The following is a 17170-nucleotide window of genomic DNA, read 5'->3' as shown; positions in this document are numbered from 1 at the left end:
GAGAAGTAAACATTTGTGGGTGGAGTTAATGGGGAGGAGGTGGGGCTTAAGATTTTGAGGTCTTAGGCCCTGTGCATTTTATTCCCCCCTGAGACAGAGACTCACTCTGTCACCCAGGCTGGAGTCCAGTGGCAAAATCATGGCTCACTGCTGCCTCAAATTCCTGGACTCAAGCTCACCTCCCACCTCAGCCTCCTGAGTAGCTGGGACTATAGGCATGTGACAGCATGCCTTGCTAATTTTCTTATTTTTGTAAAGATGGGATGCCCCTATGTTGTCTAGGCTAGTCTTGAACTGCTGGGCTCAAGCAATCCATCCACCTCTGCCTCCCAAAGCATTGGGAATATAGGTGTGAGCCACCTTGGCAGACCAGGCCCTGCACTTTAATCACACCTGCCCACTCTCCACTCTCCACGGAGAATCTGTCTCAGTGCAACTCAAGACTGCAAAAAGGGCGCATCCTCGGGCTGCATTGCCCCTGGTGACTTGGCAAGGGGCTTATGGTTAGTTTGAGATAAGTGGGGCCGGGCATGGTGGCTCACGCCTGTAATCCCAGCACTTTGGGAGGCTAAGACAGGTGCATCACGAGATCGGGAGATCGAAACCATCCTGGCCAAAATGGTGAAACCCTGTCTCTACTAAAAATACAAAAATTATCTGGGCATGGTGTTGCACGCCTGTAGTCCCAGCTACTCAGGAGGCTGAGGCAGGAGAATTGCTTGAACCCGGGAGGCGGGGGTTGTAGTGAGCCGAGATTGAGCCATTGCACTCCAGCCTGAGCGACAGAGCGAGACTCCATCTAAAAAAAATAATAATAATAAGTGGAGAATGGTGGACTCTTCCCAAACTTTATTGCCAAGAGGTTTACAGTATTTAGGAATTTAAGGAATCAAGAAACTTTGGATAATGTATTCATCCCAGTGAAGAGGTCCACTTCAGTGTGGCCAAATTCTGACCCATGAATAATGGATCCAGGTCAACAGGTGACAGAACTTGCACTGTTCCATTTTTAATGACACTGCGTACATAGCCACCTTCCAGGCCTGGCCAAAGAAGAGTCTTAGCCTGTTTAAAATTGGAAAGGATCTGGTCTCAACATATCCCCTCTCGTTCTCTCTCAAAGCTGCCAGGAAATGAGGGGTGCCCTTCTTTCTGTGTCTTTTACCACTGTGTGCAGACTGTCAACACTCACACTGCTTTCTCAGAGCAGAGCTTTATGCAGGCATATTGGTGTAACAACACTTTGTATGCTACATCCAACTGGTATCACAATGAGGTCACATTTTACTTTTGTAGCCAGCTAAGATGGCCTTAAGCCACCACTTGGGATGTCCCTTCAGGGGTTCTGGGAATGCCCAGGGTTTGGACTCAGATAGCTCAGGAACCAGTCTGCTTGGATTCTTCCACTTAGTTTGAAAAAGCTTCCAGGTATGGTGCCCCTGTGATACCAGCGAGATTATGTACAGGCGCCCCTGCTGCCCATCTCTACCGGAACTAGCGCGAGTTTTCAAGCACAGAGAATTTTCAAACCATATTTAGGCAACACGCACCGCCATACCCACAACCCGCACCCCCAACACCCACACACACCCAAAACAAAAATCACTGCCTAAGGAAACAAATTCTGAAGAGATTTGACTCTGCAAAGCATAGACACCCTATTACATTATTATAGAAAGCAATTTAGCTCAAACATTTCCTGCTTAATATTTGCATAAAATTAATGAACCAGGCAGGTGTTTTTCCAAGAACAAAGGGAGGTTGAGTCTTTGGTTTATTGCAAAACAGAAAACTGCTCCCAGCTTTGAAATGACAGCTTTTTAAATTTTTGTTTTTCTGGCTTCTACCAAGCTGTGGGTAGCCTCCCCCAGTAATCTCTAAAAGGAGGCAGCTCCTTCCAAGCACTTAGAGTGTGTCTGGGAACTTAGCCTGAGGCATTGGCAGGAGAAGCTGTGTTAGCCCTCAGCACCTGCCCCAGGGATCTCTCCTGCTTTCTCTCAGGCCTGCAGGGTCTCCATTTCTCCAGAATAATTCATTAGAGGAAGTGTCTTGGTGAGATTTGGGTGCTTGTGCTCAATCATAGTTTGCCAAGGTAGAACTCATTCATCTACTGGGTATGGCCTCTGCTGGGAACTGAGGGCTACAAAAATGAACAATGCAGGACAGGATATTTGCATGGTGCCAACATGTTACTCTATGAGTTATTTATTAATTGCAAAGGGAGATATCTGGTGATCAGAACTTTAACCATGCAATCAAATGTAGGTCACTAAGAGTGGGACACCTGACATGACATGGTATAAAGCATCACCTATGAAATCATTTTACCAAAATGGCTTAACCTGAATCATCCAACCTTTATTTATTTACTTTATTTATTCATTACTGTCTTTTTCAGACAAGGTCTCACTCTGTTGCCCAGGCTGGAGTGCAGTGGCACAATCATGGCATAAGTGATCCTCCCAGACTTAAGTGATCCTCCCCACCTCAGCCTCCCAAGTAGCTGGGACTACATGCACAAGCCACTATGCCCAGCCCCAACCTCAATTTAATAGGAAGCATAGGTGATAAAGGAACCAAGTAAATTGCACCACACACACACGCTGAATCAAGCTTACTTGGGTTGGAATCTTGGCTCTCCATGTATTAGCTGTGAGCCCAGAGGGAAGTAGCTCAGCTTCTCTGAGACTCGGTTTTCTCTTCAGTAAAATGTGTGTACTCAGATATAACAGAGCCTTCCCAAGCAGCTCAGATCTGGACTTAATGATTAATGATGCGTTAAGAAACAAAACAAGCCGGGTGCTCTGGCTCACGCCTGTAATCCCAGCACTTCGCTGAGGCCGAGGGGGGTGGATCACCTGAGGTCAGGAGTTCAAGACTAGCCTGGCCAACATGGTGAAACCCCATCTCTACTAAAAATACAAAAATTAGCCTGGTGTGTTGGTGCATGCCTGTAATCCCAGCTACTAGGGAGGCTGGGGCAGGGGAATCACTTGAACCTGGGAGGCGGAGGTTGCAGTGAGCCGAGATTGTGCCACTGCACTCCAGCCTGTGTGACAGAGCGAGACTCTGTCCAAAACAAAACAAAACAAAACAAAAAGGCATAAACACACACACAGACACACACAGAGACAATGTGACATTTTAAAAGACAAATGGCTTGAATTCTTCAAAAAGTCAACATCATAAATTATAAAAATAGTTTAGGGATTGTTCTTGTAGGGGCCAAGGCAAAACTTATCCTTCAGCCTCTGAAGATTCACAGAAAATCAGCTGACAAAAAGCAGATTAATAGGAGAAAGGGCATATTAGAATTTTTTTAACATGCATAGCACCAAGGAATCACAGGAGAGAATGATTACCCAATAACCCAGTAGGGTACAGAAGCTTGTGTACCCTTCTTCATAAGGGAGTGGGGAGATAATTCTTTTGAGGGGCAGTAAATGATTTTCAGGGAAAATGAATGAGTCCAAAGACCAGTGGCCTGGGGACAAGTTTCCCTGGGCTCTGGGGGAGGTGACAGCACAGGTTATGGAAGAGGATGTCAAGCAAAAGCTGTCTTATTATACAGATGGAAATATCTCAGGTCGTCTCTGATATGGTTTAGCTCTGTGTCCGTACCCAAATCTCATCTCGAATGGTTATCTCCATAATTCCCACATGTCGACGGAGGAACCAGGTGGGAGGTGATTGGATCATGGGGGCATTTTCCCTTATGCTGTTCTCATGACAGTGAGTGAGTTCTCATGAGATCTGATGGTTTTATAAGGCACTTTTCCCTGCTCTTGCTCGGTCTCTCTTTCCTGCCACCATGTGAAGAAGATCTTTGCTTCTCCTTCACCTTCTGCCGTGATTGTAAGTTTCCTGAGGCCTCCCCAGACATGTGGAACTGTGAGTCAATTAAACCTCTTTTCTTTATAAACTACCCAGTCTTGTGCAGTTCTTTATAACAGTATGAAAATGAACTAATACAGTCTCGGAGCTGCCCTCAAAAAGGATAGATGGTAGCCTGTGGTTGACGTAACCTTTTCTAGATCTGGACAAAGGATGGGTGGAGGCACTCAGAGGAAGCATGACTGTTCATTTCACTAACCTAGATTTTTCTGTATAAATGCAAATCTCTCCTACAAAAGGCAGCTTTTCAGGGCTATTCCTTTCTGCAGGTCCTCTGAATAGCCATCTCAGAATATGTCAAAGAAGTATATTTTGGGGCCAGGCGTGGTGGCTTATGCCTGTAATCCCAGCACTTTGGGAGGCCGAGGCAGGCAGATCACAAGGTCAGGAGTCACCAGCCTGGCCAACATGGTGAAACCCCGTCTCTACTAAAGATACAAAAAATTAGTCAGGCGTGGTGGCGCACGCCTGTAATCCCAGCTACTTGGGAAGCTGAGGCAGGAGAATCACTCAAACCTGAGAAGTGGAGGTTGCAGTGAGCCGAGATCGCACCATTGCACTCTAGCCTGGGCCACAAGGCGAGACTCCGTCTCAAAAAAAAAGTATATTTTGGGGTGAAATATGGAAATATATTTGGTTTCTTTTAGTCTCCCATTTGAAATTTTATTTTCAGGAAGTTTTACCTATTAAAATAGGATTGGTAGTTATGGAGAGAGAAATCAGGTTAGTAATTGAGTGGCAAGAAATTTGCAAAGGGAGAAAATAACACAAATTAGGATGAGAATAAGCACATAGAAAAGAACAAACCTAAGCACTTTCCCCCACGCCCAATTAAACCAGTCTCACATTTCAGGGAATAGGCCAGTCCAATTAAGCAGTGGTATATCATTCTAGAAGACGGTGTTGCAGATGGGTTGTCAAAGCTATGCCTCTATATATGATGCGGGCAGTCTTTAATAAGAGGCATTTCTGTGGAAACAGAAGAACAAAGGTTAATGTCTGGAGTAGTCTATAAGCTAGTTTTTCTAGAGTTTGGAGGGCAGTCCATTGCAAAGATTAGTGGCAATCTGACAGATTTTTCTGGTTTGCAGTTTGCATGTACAACATTTGTCCAAATACAAGTTGTTGTGGTGATTTTTCTTCAAAGCCAAGCTGACTAGCTTCAGCTTGTAGGCCATTAGGGAAAAGACAGTTTTAATTTCTAGTGATTCCAAGTCAGAAGGATGGGAGAACAATTGGAAACATTAGTCTGGAGAGCTGCAGCCAGATATTGGAGAAAACTGAAATTCTGGATTCGGCCCGGATAACAACAGCAACAACAACAAACCCCTCAAAAACAAATGGACAGGGCTAGAATCTAACGCACTATAGTTTTCTTCTGAAAGATAAGCTTTCTCTCGCCATTTTCTCATTTTTACCAAAGATATTTATAGCAAGACTAATTTACCTGTAAAATAAGTTTAGTTTCATTAACTTGGCCTGGTTATTTGCATAAAATGCAATAACGATAGTGACTCATCATACAGACTCTTGTTAAGTTGGCTTTGCTGAAACTTCATAAGAAATGTCAAATTAGTCTTTTAAAAGCCACTTGAGGCTTAGGAGTTAAGCCAAAGACTGTAAGACCAATACAAATTGAGTGAATTTCTCTCTTCCTGAGGTCCCCCAAATAACTTGAGGTTCCTCGGCCTGTCAGAAAGTGACATTCTTTACTTACTTCAAGGTTAGGAACCTTATTAGAGTACTGTGTAGACAAGGTACCAGGCCAGTCTTTCCAAAGGGCTTTTTATTGGCTCCATACAAGTCAACCCCAGTCCCTCAAAGCAGTCTAATCATATTTCAAAATATGACATTCTAGTTAAAGCCTTGGTAAAATAACCAGTTTTTCCAATTGTGTTTTGTGGCAGATGAAAACAATCTTACTGAACTTACGCAAATAACTATATTGTCATAAAATAAGAATACTCACAAATAGTTTCCAAATTCTAGAGAGATTAGGTAGAGAGAGAGGTAAATGTTTTAAATCTGTTATGAAAGTACACTTTACTCAATTGCTGTAAGCTATAAATAGCCTTAAATAAGAAGAAAAAAGTTTTCTTAATTCTGGAAAACAAAACATAAAAATCAGCAATATGTTAAACAAAAAAAGTCATAAAAAATCATTTCAGTCTTCTACCAGTTCAGTCCCATCTAATTAGTTGTTGTTCTGCTTGATGTTAGGTGGGCGATTTTACGAGTCCAGGTTTTCTAGTTTTGTTTTGTTTTTTAGTGTTCTGAAGTTTTTTTGCCTAGTCCAATGGTGTGATCTCAATGTTGTCAGAAACATGTATTTGTCAGAGTTCTTTCCATCCTTTCCACAAACCTTCTTGAAGACACAACATTTAGGATTTGCAAAGAGCTTTCAGGAAAAAAAGTATCAAAATAAAGCAATTAACTGTGGACAACAGGACTTAAAATGGCCATACTTAAATAAATAATTGATTTTTAAAACTTGGTTATTTTCTGTGGTCTGCAACAATTTTACATAATCGCCATAATTATGAGTTGATAACATGTCAGATTTTTAGGATTTGCATACAATTTTTGAACGCATTAATGACATGTTCATACAAATATAACTCAAAAAAAGGCTGAGCATCATTTTTTATTTGACAGTGCTTCCCATATAATTTAACGTACCAATAGGCCTGCTTATGAGCTCTCTTTTGGATGCTTCAGGGGCCCCTTTGAACATCTCAAAGTTAGTTTGAGGTTGAAAACACTTAATTTTAAATATAAAGTTTGATTTGGGGAAGCCTGTGAAATATGTAAAAGCTTGAAAACACTTCATCAAAATAGGAAAGGTTTAAAAGGTTTAAAACACTGTATCACAATAGGATCACAGGTCACTGTAAAACAATAGTCATTTAGCCAAAGTTGTAATTTATTTATAAAAGATTTTAAAAAGCAAAAATCTTTACTTTTTGATAGAGAGGAGACAAATATTCAAATAATTAAAAGATCTAATAAAGTACACAGAATCTGTTTCTGTCCTTCCTTTTTTTTTTTGAGACGGAGTCTTACTCTGTTGCCCAGACTGGAGTGCAGTGGTGCAATCTCGGCTCACTGCAACCTCTGCCTCCTAGGCTCAAGCGATTCTCCTGCCTCAGCCTCCCAAGTAGCTGGGATTATAGGTGCCTGCCACTGCGCCCAACTCATTTTTGCATTTTTAGTAGAGATAGGGTTTTTGTTGGCCAGGCTGGTCTTGAACTCCTGACCTCAGGTGATCCACCTGCCTTGGCCTCCTAAAGTGCAGGGATTACAGGTGTGAGACACTGTGCCCGGCTTACTATCTTTTATTAGTAGTACACAAAAATTTTGTTCAAAGAGAAAACCAAAATTTACCCATGTTTCAGTGTATTGATACTAAAGCTAAATTTAATACAACTTTATAAGCTCATCTTTATGAACTTTATAAGTTCATCTATTCTTAATTAGCTTTGACCACACAAGATTTCCATAAGCCTTTTATAACCTAACCTGGTACGAAATTTTTTCTATTCTCTTTCTTTTCCCAACTTTCTATATTCACTCAATTTTATGTATATCATTAAAATTTTGAAATAAGGCCGGGCGTGGTGGCTCACGCCTATAATCCCAGCACTTTGGGAAGCCAAGGCAGGAGGATCACTGGAGCCCAGGAGTTCAAGATCAGCCTGGGCAACATGGTGAAACCCTGTCTCTACAAAAAATACAAAAATTAGCCAGGTGTGGTGATGTGTGCCTGTAGTCCCAGCTACTTGGGAGGCTGAGGTGGGAGGATCACTTGAGGTCGAGAGGCAGAGGTTGCAGTGAGCTGAGAATGTGTCATTGGACTCCAGCCTGGGTGACAGAGTTAAGACCCTGTCTCAAAAAAAAGGAAAAAGAGAGAGAGAGAGAGAAAAAGAAACAACTTTTAACTGCAAAACTAGACAAAAGTATTTTTTAAAAACAAAAACACATGTCCTTATGCCTTTTTATAACTCTTTTCTCACCAAAAACATCTTGGGTTTTTTGTATACTTACCATACAGGATTGTTTTCCCTTATTTCTAGTAGTTTCAATTTCATATACTTAAACCAATATTATTTTTATTCACCAAAGATTACTAAAAAGTCATATGAACTTGAAAAGCACTTTGGTTTTGTTTACTTAATTTATGAGCATTCATTTACTTACAAGTCAATTTGGTACCATGTAGACAATATAGAAACACAGATACATACACATGTATACATAAAAACACAAACGTAAAGCCTTTATAGTTTGATTTTTTTTTTTTTTTTTTTGGTGTGAGAAGGAGTTTGTGAGATGGAGTTTGTGAGACAGAGTCTTCCTCTGTCGCCCAGGCTGGAGTGCAGTGGCATGATCTTGGCTCTCTGCAACCTCCACCTCCCAGGTTCAAGTGATTCTTGTGCGTCAGCCTCCCAAGTAGCTGGGACTGTAGGTGCCCGCTACCATGCCCAACTAATTTTTGTATTTTTAGTAGAGATGCGGTTTCACCATGTTGGCCAGGCTGGTCTCGAACTCCTGACCTCAATTGATCCAACCCCCTTGGCCTCCCAAAATGCCTGGATTACAGGCGTGAGCCACCACACCAGCCCTATAGCTTTGATTTTTAAAACTAGCCATGAGACACATAACATTCACTAGTTTAAAAGGATAGCTGGATTCAAACTATGTCTTGTAAATAGAACAAATTAAAGCTTATCTGTCCCACATAAAGGGAGGCTTTATTGAGTTTTAGAGGAAACAGGATAGCAAATTTACATCTCAAAGCCCAGAGAGAGAATTTAAGCTTTTTCAAGGAGTTTGGATGTGTTAGAGGAAGATTAAAAATGGATGCCAACGCCAGGCTGAACACTTGGGGAGACTGAGGTGGGCAGATCACTTGAAGCCAGGAGTTCAGGACCAGCCCGGGCAACATGGTGAAACCCCGTCTCTACAAAAAATACAAAAAATTAGCAGGGCATGGTTGCGTGTGCCTGTGGTCCCAGCTACTGGAGAGGCTGAGGTGACAGGATGGCTTGAACCTGGGAGGCGGAGGTTGCAGCACACTGCACTTCAGCCTGCATGACAGAGCGAGACCCCGTCTCAAAAACAAAATACAATAAAATAAAAGATGCCAAAGGTAACACAAAATCACAGGAATTTGCCATAGGATTTAATAAGGAGACCAATTTTAGTTAGATAGGTAGCTTCCTATTGTCTTTTTCAGCTGGATGACTGAGCTCAGGGTGGAGGCCGCTGAGGAGCAAAACCAAGCATTTGCAGCCTCTGGGGCCCAACACTCACACATGGAAAAGGCAGGTGCAGCTTGCCTTTTTCTCCTTTGTAAAACGGGTGTAACTGAAGTATAACAGACCCTTCCTGGGCAGCTCAGATCTGGCCTTGCCAGATAATGACACATTAAAAAACAAAACAAAAAGATATAAATCTGACTGTGAAAGGATTAAAGTATAATATATTGTATTTCTTTGAAATTGGGACACATTTTGAACTGATGGGCGCTTGTAATTGGTAATTCTCTTCCTTCATACCTTTCTTCCTTCCTAAAATATGATGTGTCTTTTTTTTTTTTTTAAAGAGATGAGTTTTCCAGGCTGGGGTGCCTGTTTATTCATAGGCATCATCCCACTACTGATTAGCATCGGAATTTTGACCTGCTCTGTTTCCAACCTGGGTTCACCTCTCCTTAGACACCCTGGTGGTCCTCTGCTCCTGAGAGGTGACCATATTGATGCCAAACTTAATGCAGACATCCAGTCAGCATAGCACACTATATCCCAGAACTCCTGGGCTTTGTGAGATCATCCTCTCTCGGCCTCCCGAGTAATGGCACTACAGGTATGTACTACCATGCCCAAAAATGATGTATCTTGCCATCGATTCTATCTTACAGTCATTCACATCTTGGATTAGATAAAATATGGCGGATTCAATGCTGAGATTTTCCTGGAGATATGGAAGAAAGAGTAAGTGATACTTCACGTACCAGAACTTTGAAAAATCCTCTCCAAATGTCCCACTATTTCCACACAAATCCGCCTCCCCTCTGTTGTGGCCATGACACCTTCCCCTCCTCTTGAGCCTGCCAGCCCTTGCCAGGTTCCTCCCAGCTCCTCATCTTTGCCTTCACTTTCTCCTTACTCTCCTCTTCCACCCCTTAATCTGCCCCCCTCCCGCAGCCCTTCCGGGTCTTCATCTCTTTATTCTAATTTAGCCTTCTCTCTCTCCCTTCACTTTTCCACGTCCTGTCCCCAGCAGCACCCCTTAAGTAAAATAAAGAACCCTCCAAGGAATCTACCTTCTTAGAAATTGAAGAGCAGGGAGACAATTATACGTACTTAACATTTAATATTTTTTGTGTTTCATGGATAATAATATCTACCTCATGAGGCTTTCGGGAGGATTAAAAGAGAGAGGGAATGTACACTTGGCAAGTGGCTGGCACATGTTAAGAATTCCCCAAATGTTAGCTGACATTATTTACTATTGTTCTGTAAATGATTGTACAATCAACACTGTAACAACACAGGGAAGAGGAAAGCAGAAAAAGACCAAAGGAATAAGAATCACCTAGAGAATCAACACCATATATTTTTCTAGTAGTAATCGTAAACATGCCACAGTGAATTTGATTTTTGTGCTTTTCCAGTGACAGAGCATTCTTATGAATCATAGCTCATAAATGAAAATATCAAAGGGTGGAAAGAAAGTCGTGTATTTTTAATGTATTTTAACATGTAGCATTTTGTGATGTTTTTAGATTGTGACAAAGAGGAAATTACTGTCATCTTTGTCCTTTATCTAGTATGAAGCTCTTTTTTTTTTCTCTCTCTCTTTTTTTGAGACTGAGTTTTTGTTCCTGTTGCCCAGGCTGGAGTGCAATGGCACTACCTTGGCTCACTGCAACCTCTGCGTCCTGGGTTCAAGCGATTCTCCTGCCTCAGCCTCCTGAGTAGCTGGGATTACGGGCACCCGCCACCGTATCTGGCTAATTTTTTTTTTTTTGAGATGGAGTCTTGCACTGTCGCCCGGGCTGGAGTGCAGTGGCACAATCTCGACTCACTGCAACCTCTGCCTCTGAGTTCAAGCAATTCTCCTGCCTCAGCCTCCTGAGTAGCTGGGATTATGGGCGCCCGCCACCATGCCTGGCTAATTTTTTGTATTTTTAGTAGAGATGGAGTTTCACTATGATGGCCAGGCTGGTCTCAAACTCCTGACCTCATGATCTGCCTGCCTTAGCCTCCTAAAGTGCTGGGATTACAGGAGTGAGCGACCGCACCTGGCCCACCTGCTAATTTTTTTTTTGTATTTTCAGTAGAGATGGGGTTTCACCATATTGGCCAGGCTGGTCTCGAACTCCTGACCTCAGGTGATCTGCCCACCTTGGTCTCCCAAAGTGCTGGGATTACAGGCATGAGCCACTGCGCCTGGCCTTAAGCTCTTTTTCTTTAGAAGACCATGCTGCAGAAACTTCAAAATACAAAAGAATGCTGCTATCTACTATCTGGTGAAGTATTTTAAGAGGACTGCAAAAAACTAGGGTAATAGTTTTTAAAATGCTTCCTTGTTTCTAGTAATGGAATGTAAGAGGGAAACTTTGTGGAGTTTAAGTCATAACTTGTGGTCTTGGTTGTCAATTCACATCATGTGATTGGAAATTGAAGATACTGCCCCAAAGGCTGAGACTGGGAAACAGACCCTATGCTGTGGACTGAATTATACCCCCCCACCCCAAATTCACATGTTGAAGCTCTAACCCCCAATACGGTAGTATTTTCTTTTGGAGATAGAGTTAGATGAGCTCATGAGGGTGGGGCCTTCATAATGAGATTGGCGTTTTATAAGAAGAGGCACCAGAGAGTTTGCTCTCCTACCACAAAGAGGTCATGTGAGCCCACAGCAAGATGATGGCTGCCTGTGAGCCAAGAGAAGAGGCTTCAGAATGGAACCTACTTGCTGGCACCTTGATCTTAGACTTCCAGCCTCCAGAACTATGAGAAGTAAATTCCTGTTTAAACACTCAGCCTATAGTATTTTGTTACGACAGCCCAAATTGACTAATTACAGTCTGGTGGCCTTCATTATCAAAGTCAGCAACAAAGTTAACATAGAGCTTTCTTAGGCCAGCTTTTCCACACAGAGGGCAATCTCCTAAAAGTAGTGTGAACACTGGGACAATGTGATCCTTCTGTAGTTCATAAGCATCATGCCTGGGTTTTCGCGTTCCCGTGTGAGCTGTGCCTCCCTCAAACCTTGTTATGGCATCGGCACATTATCCATCTGATGTGAAAAAGAAAAAAAAAGAGGAAGAAAATATAATTAAAAGGAGAATCAATGTGAGAGGGAAGGACATAAGCATAATACTGTAAAACCAATGGAAGGCTTGATGAAACTTAAAACTAGGAAGTTCTATTTTAAGAAATTGCAACATGCAGCTTAACTGTTTCTGGATTTCTTTGCCGGCTGAAAAGTGGGGATGATGAATTGACACCCACTGCAGGGGCATTTTGCTGCTTCAGCAAGTTTCATGCAGCTGCTTCAGTACTGAGTACTGCGGTAGCTGCTGACAGCATCTCCCGAGGGTCCCCAGCTAAGAGCCCTTACACTACATGAGTGGACTAGGACACAAATTACCTGTGCCAAAAAGGTTTGCCTTGCCTTTGGGAAAACCTCATCTTCCCTAGAGGGAAATTCTTTTTTTTTTTTTTTTTTTTTTTTTTTTCTGAGACAGAGCCTCAGTCTGTCACCCAGGCTGGAGTGCAGTGGTGCGATCTTGGCTTACTGCAACCTCCACCTCCTGGGTTCAAGCAATTCCCATGCCTCAGCCTCCCGAGTAGCTGGGATTACAGGTGCATGCCACCACGCCCAGCTAATTTTTGTATTTTTAGTAGAGAGGGGGTTTCACCATGTTGGCCAGGCTGGTCTCAAACTCCTGACCTCAGGTGATCCGCTTGCCTTGGCCTTCCAAAGTGCTGGGGTTATAGGTGCGAGCCACAGTGTCTCGCCGTGGGAAATTCTTAATCCAGGTCTTTTTGGGGCTCTGAGAGAGAGTATAAATATGGTGAATTAAAGGCAGTTTCCCAGGGAGCTACGTGACACTAAAAAAAAAAAAATTCTTCTCTTCCTCCATTTTGCCGTATGTTTGTATTGTTCTTTCACGTGTAGTGGGAGAACATTTTGCTTCTTACTAAGAGAAATGTCTTACGTTGAGGGGAAATGGTTCTTAGCTTAGAAAATTACCTTGCTGCCCCCTAGGGTTGCTGACGGTGAGACTCAGCTTCAGGGCAGATTGGGCGGCACAAAGAGGGTATTTGGATGTGAGACCTTTGGGAGATAATTTTGAATTGTCCTGCCCAGTAAGGTAGGATGAATATTGAATTCCTGGAGATAGTTCTGGAAAGAGGGTCAGGGAAGAGAAGGGAGGGACTGTGGAAAGGTTTGCAGGGGTGTCCAATCTTTTGGCTTCTCTGGGCCACATTAGAAGAAGAATTGCCTTGGGCCACATATAAAATACACTAACGCTAATGATGCTGATGAACTTAAACAGAAACTAAAAAAAAACACCACATAATGTTTTAAGAAATTTTATGAACATTTTCACTGCTGTTCGGTTCTTGAAGGAAAAAAAAAAAAAGTTTACGAATTTGTGTTGGGCCACATTCAAAGCCATCCTGGGCCACGGGTTTGACAAGCTTGGTTTAGAGGAAGGAAAGTGGAGGGGCTGACTTAATGTGCAGGTAGCCCAGTGTGAGGCCTGAGAAGGGAGAGCCAGCAAAACATGCAAAATGGCAGGGATGCTTCTGGATTCTAGCAGTCAATGTGAAAGTGGTGGCTGTGCAGTGTTGGGAGGAACGTCTCTCCAAAGCTGTATGGAGATCTGCTGCACACAGCTGCTTTGGGCAAGTTATGGCTCCAAGAAATCAAGAGGGATCTAGGGTCCAGTGGTAGGACCAAGAGAAGGGAACAGCCACAGTGCAAGGCACAGGAATTCAGTGGGAATAGGAAATGGGAATGGGAGCTGGCCACCAGAACAAAACCCCAGGAATGCATAGCTTGAGCTATTTAGATGCAAAGGTTAACAGAAAGGGAAACTTGCTGAGGCTGAGGATTTCCCAGCTGTCAGATCTGAGTCACGTTAAGGAGTAAGGGTGCGGTTGTACTCTTGGGCACTGGAAGAGATCAAGTCCCATCCAAGTAGGGGATGGGGGTAGGGGGTTGGGGGGGGCAGTAGGGGGATCCAGAAGAGGGAGGACATGCCCACAGCTATCCTCGACAGTCCTGCCCATCCTCTGGGGGAAAAGTCAAACCCCAGATTTCAAAATGGCTTCAAAGCAAATTCTGATCTGCTTCATGGTCTAACTTTAGAGATGTCTGAGGGTGTGAGTGGGCAGCTGGATGGATGAGATGGTTTTTTTATACTTTTAAAATTTCTTCTGTTTATTCCCATTCTTTCATATTTAGCAAAGTCATTTTGAAAGCCTGCTACAACTGTGTTAAGGATGTCAAATATAATTTTCAAATAGTGAAGAATATAACATAAGTGAGCCCTTGTCAAAGATGTGTTTAGCTCACTGATGAGGACACCAGCAAGATGGCAACACCAGTTCAAAGGTTATATGTAGTTGGTGAAAAGAAGAATGCAGAAAGACGGCAGAGTCAGATACAAAAAAGGTCCTGACAGAGCAATAACTGTAACCTTCGGGCTTATCTTTTCTACCAGAGAGAAATCATTTACCTCTCCACCAGGAAAAATAAAATAAAAAACTTTGCAAAATGTATTAGTATTTTATAGATTAAATCTAGCTTTTCAGAACCTAGCCTGATCAACTGTAAATAGTAAGTCAAGAGGCCAGGCACGGTGGCTCATGCCTGTAATCCCAACACTTTGGGAGGCCAAGGTGGGAGGATCACTTGAGCCCAGGGGTCCAAGGCTGCAGTGAGCTATGATTTTGCCACTGCACTTCAGCTTGGATAACAAAGCAAGACCTTGTCTCTATTTAAAAAAATAATAAGTAGGTCAAATGAAGTTATATCCCTTAGAAAATCAGATGAGTGTTACGAAGGTTGTTACACAATAGTCAGTCATGTGACTTTGAAAGGGCATGCGGTAATCTTTGTGCTGAATTTCCAATTTTTGGATGATTTTTCTTAAGGGTAAGCAGGGGACTAGATTATTGTCCTCACTTAACTCACAGAGCTAAAGGGGAGCAACAGAGTCTTGGAGCCACCATGGTAGGGTAGAAGTAATAAAGGGAAAGAGAGATGGTTGAAACTCAAGAAATAAAAAGAAGACTGCCTGCTCATCCCTCCCCTCCTGGGAGTCTTCTTTTACTTCTAAAACCAGATTTTTCTGCTACTGATCTAATAAAGGGACTGCTGGTCTCTTATATCCATCAATACCTTCTTGGGGACCCTTGGCTTCTTGGGGACCTTGGGGACTTCTTGGCTACCACTTGGGGACCCTTGAGTTTGCACTGGAGTCAAAACATTATAGGGAACCCAGGCACTGCCCTATCCACTAGGGGTGAGAGAGTTAAATGTTAAAATCTCTTTGGGACATTTTTGCAATATCTAGCAACATTATTTTTTTAGTTGTGGTAAATTTATACATAACTTAAAATTTACAATTTTAACCATTTTAAGCATATGGTTCAATAATATTATGCACATTGATATTGTTGTGCTATTATTACCGTCATCCATCTCTAGAACTTTTCATCTTCCCAATTTCTTCCCCCCACAACCATTGGCAGTCACTATTCTACTTTTCGTCTGTATGAATTTAACTATTCTACTCATGTAAGTGGAAAGGTACAATATTTGTCCTTTTGTATCTGGCTTATTTCACTTGGTATAATATCTTCAGTCTGTCCATGTTGCTGCATGTGTCTGAATTTCATTTCTTTTTAAGGCTGAATATTCCCTTTTGTGTATATACCACATTTTGTTTATCCATTTGATATGGTTTTGCTGTGTCCCCACCCAAATCTCATCTTGAATTGTAGCTCCCATAATCCCCACATGTCATGGGAGGGACCCAGTAGAAGGTAATTGAATCACGGGGGTGGGTTTTCCCCATGCTGTCCTTGTGATAGTGAATAAGTCTCACAAGATCTGATGGTTTTATAAAGGGCAGTTCCCCTGCACATGTTCTCTTGCCTGCCACCATGTAAGATGTGCTTTTGCTCCTCCTTCACCTTCTGCCACGTTTGTGAGGCCTCCCCAGCCATGTGTGAGTCCATTAAACCTCTTTTTTGTTTTGTTTTGTTTTGAGACAGAGTTTCACTCTTGTTGCCCAGGCTGGAGTGCAATGGCTTGATCTCAGCTCATCACAACTTTTGCCTCCCAAGTTCAAGGGATTCTCCTGCCTCAGCCTCCCGAGTAGCTGGGATTACAGGCATGCACCACCACACCTGGCTAATTTTGTATTTTTAGTAGAGATAGGGTTTCTCCATGTTGGTCAGGCTGGTCTCCAACTCCCAACCTTAGGCGATCTGCCCACCTTGGCCTCCCAAAGGGCTGGGGTTACAGGCGTGAGCCACTGTGCCCGGCCAAACCTATCTTTCTTTATAAATTACCCAGTCCAAGTTATTTCTTCATTGCAGGATGAAAATGAACGAATACACCATTCATCCACTGATGCCCATCAACATTTAAAATGAACATACTCTTTTGATCCAGCAAGTCTATTTCAAGGACTTTGTCCTATGCATATACTTGCATATATACACAAAGATGGTATTTGTAGAAGACCCTCTTGGTTGCTACCCAATAGACATTTCATCCTTTCTTCTTGCCAAGGACCTTGAGTTTCTTCAGGTATCAGGATGTTCTGTGATCAGGAGAAGCATGTTCTTCCATAGCTCCAGGGATTAATCTTAACTGGTATAAGCCAATAAGAGTAATTATTTCCCTCTTTAACAGTGATTGGTTTATGGATGGGTATGTTCTAGCTAATGATTTGTGAAGGGAAGTCTGCGGCAGGGCTTCTGGGAAAAGTTTTCCTCCCTGAGAAAAAGAGATGTGCAAGGAGAAATTGATTTCTTGTCTTTGAACAGAACTGAATCATGATGGGATGACTGGGACAGTAGATGCCATCTTACTTCCAAACCCAGGGCAAAAAATCAAACACTCTGAAGATGGCACGAGAAATATGGAAAACACTTGGTCCCTTAATGACATTGTTGGACCACTAAATTAACTCATCCTGGGACCACCTAGCTGTAGATCTCTTGTTATGTAAGATAAT

General features: G+C 42.6%; 1 long non-coding RNA gene and 1 other non-coding gene across 2 annotated transcripts in view; both read left to right on the top strand.

The window, feature by feature from the left end:
* LOC129143133 (uncharacterized) overlaps positions 1 to 17170 on the top strand; it is a 206483-nt gene that overhangs the window by 27085 nt on the left and 162228 nt on the right. The gene's annotated exons all lie outside the window — the stretch shown is intronic.
* Positions 12104 to 12207, top strand: LOC112208280 (small nucleolar RNA U13). Its single transcript, XR_002942694.1, has one exon. It is a non-coding gene; the product is annotated as a small nucleolar RNA U13 (small nucleolar RNA).

Source organism: Pan troglodytes, chromosome 12 (genome assembly GCF_028858775.2).
Source record: "Pan troglodytes isolate AG18354 chromosome 12, NHGRI_mPanTro3-v2.0_pri, whole genome shotgun sequence".
NCBI classification, from domain to species: Eukaryota; Metazoa; Chordata; class Mammalia; order Primates; family Hominidae; genus Pan; species Pan troglodytes.
This window is presented reverse-complemented; position numbering and strand designations above follow the sequence as displayed.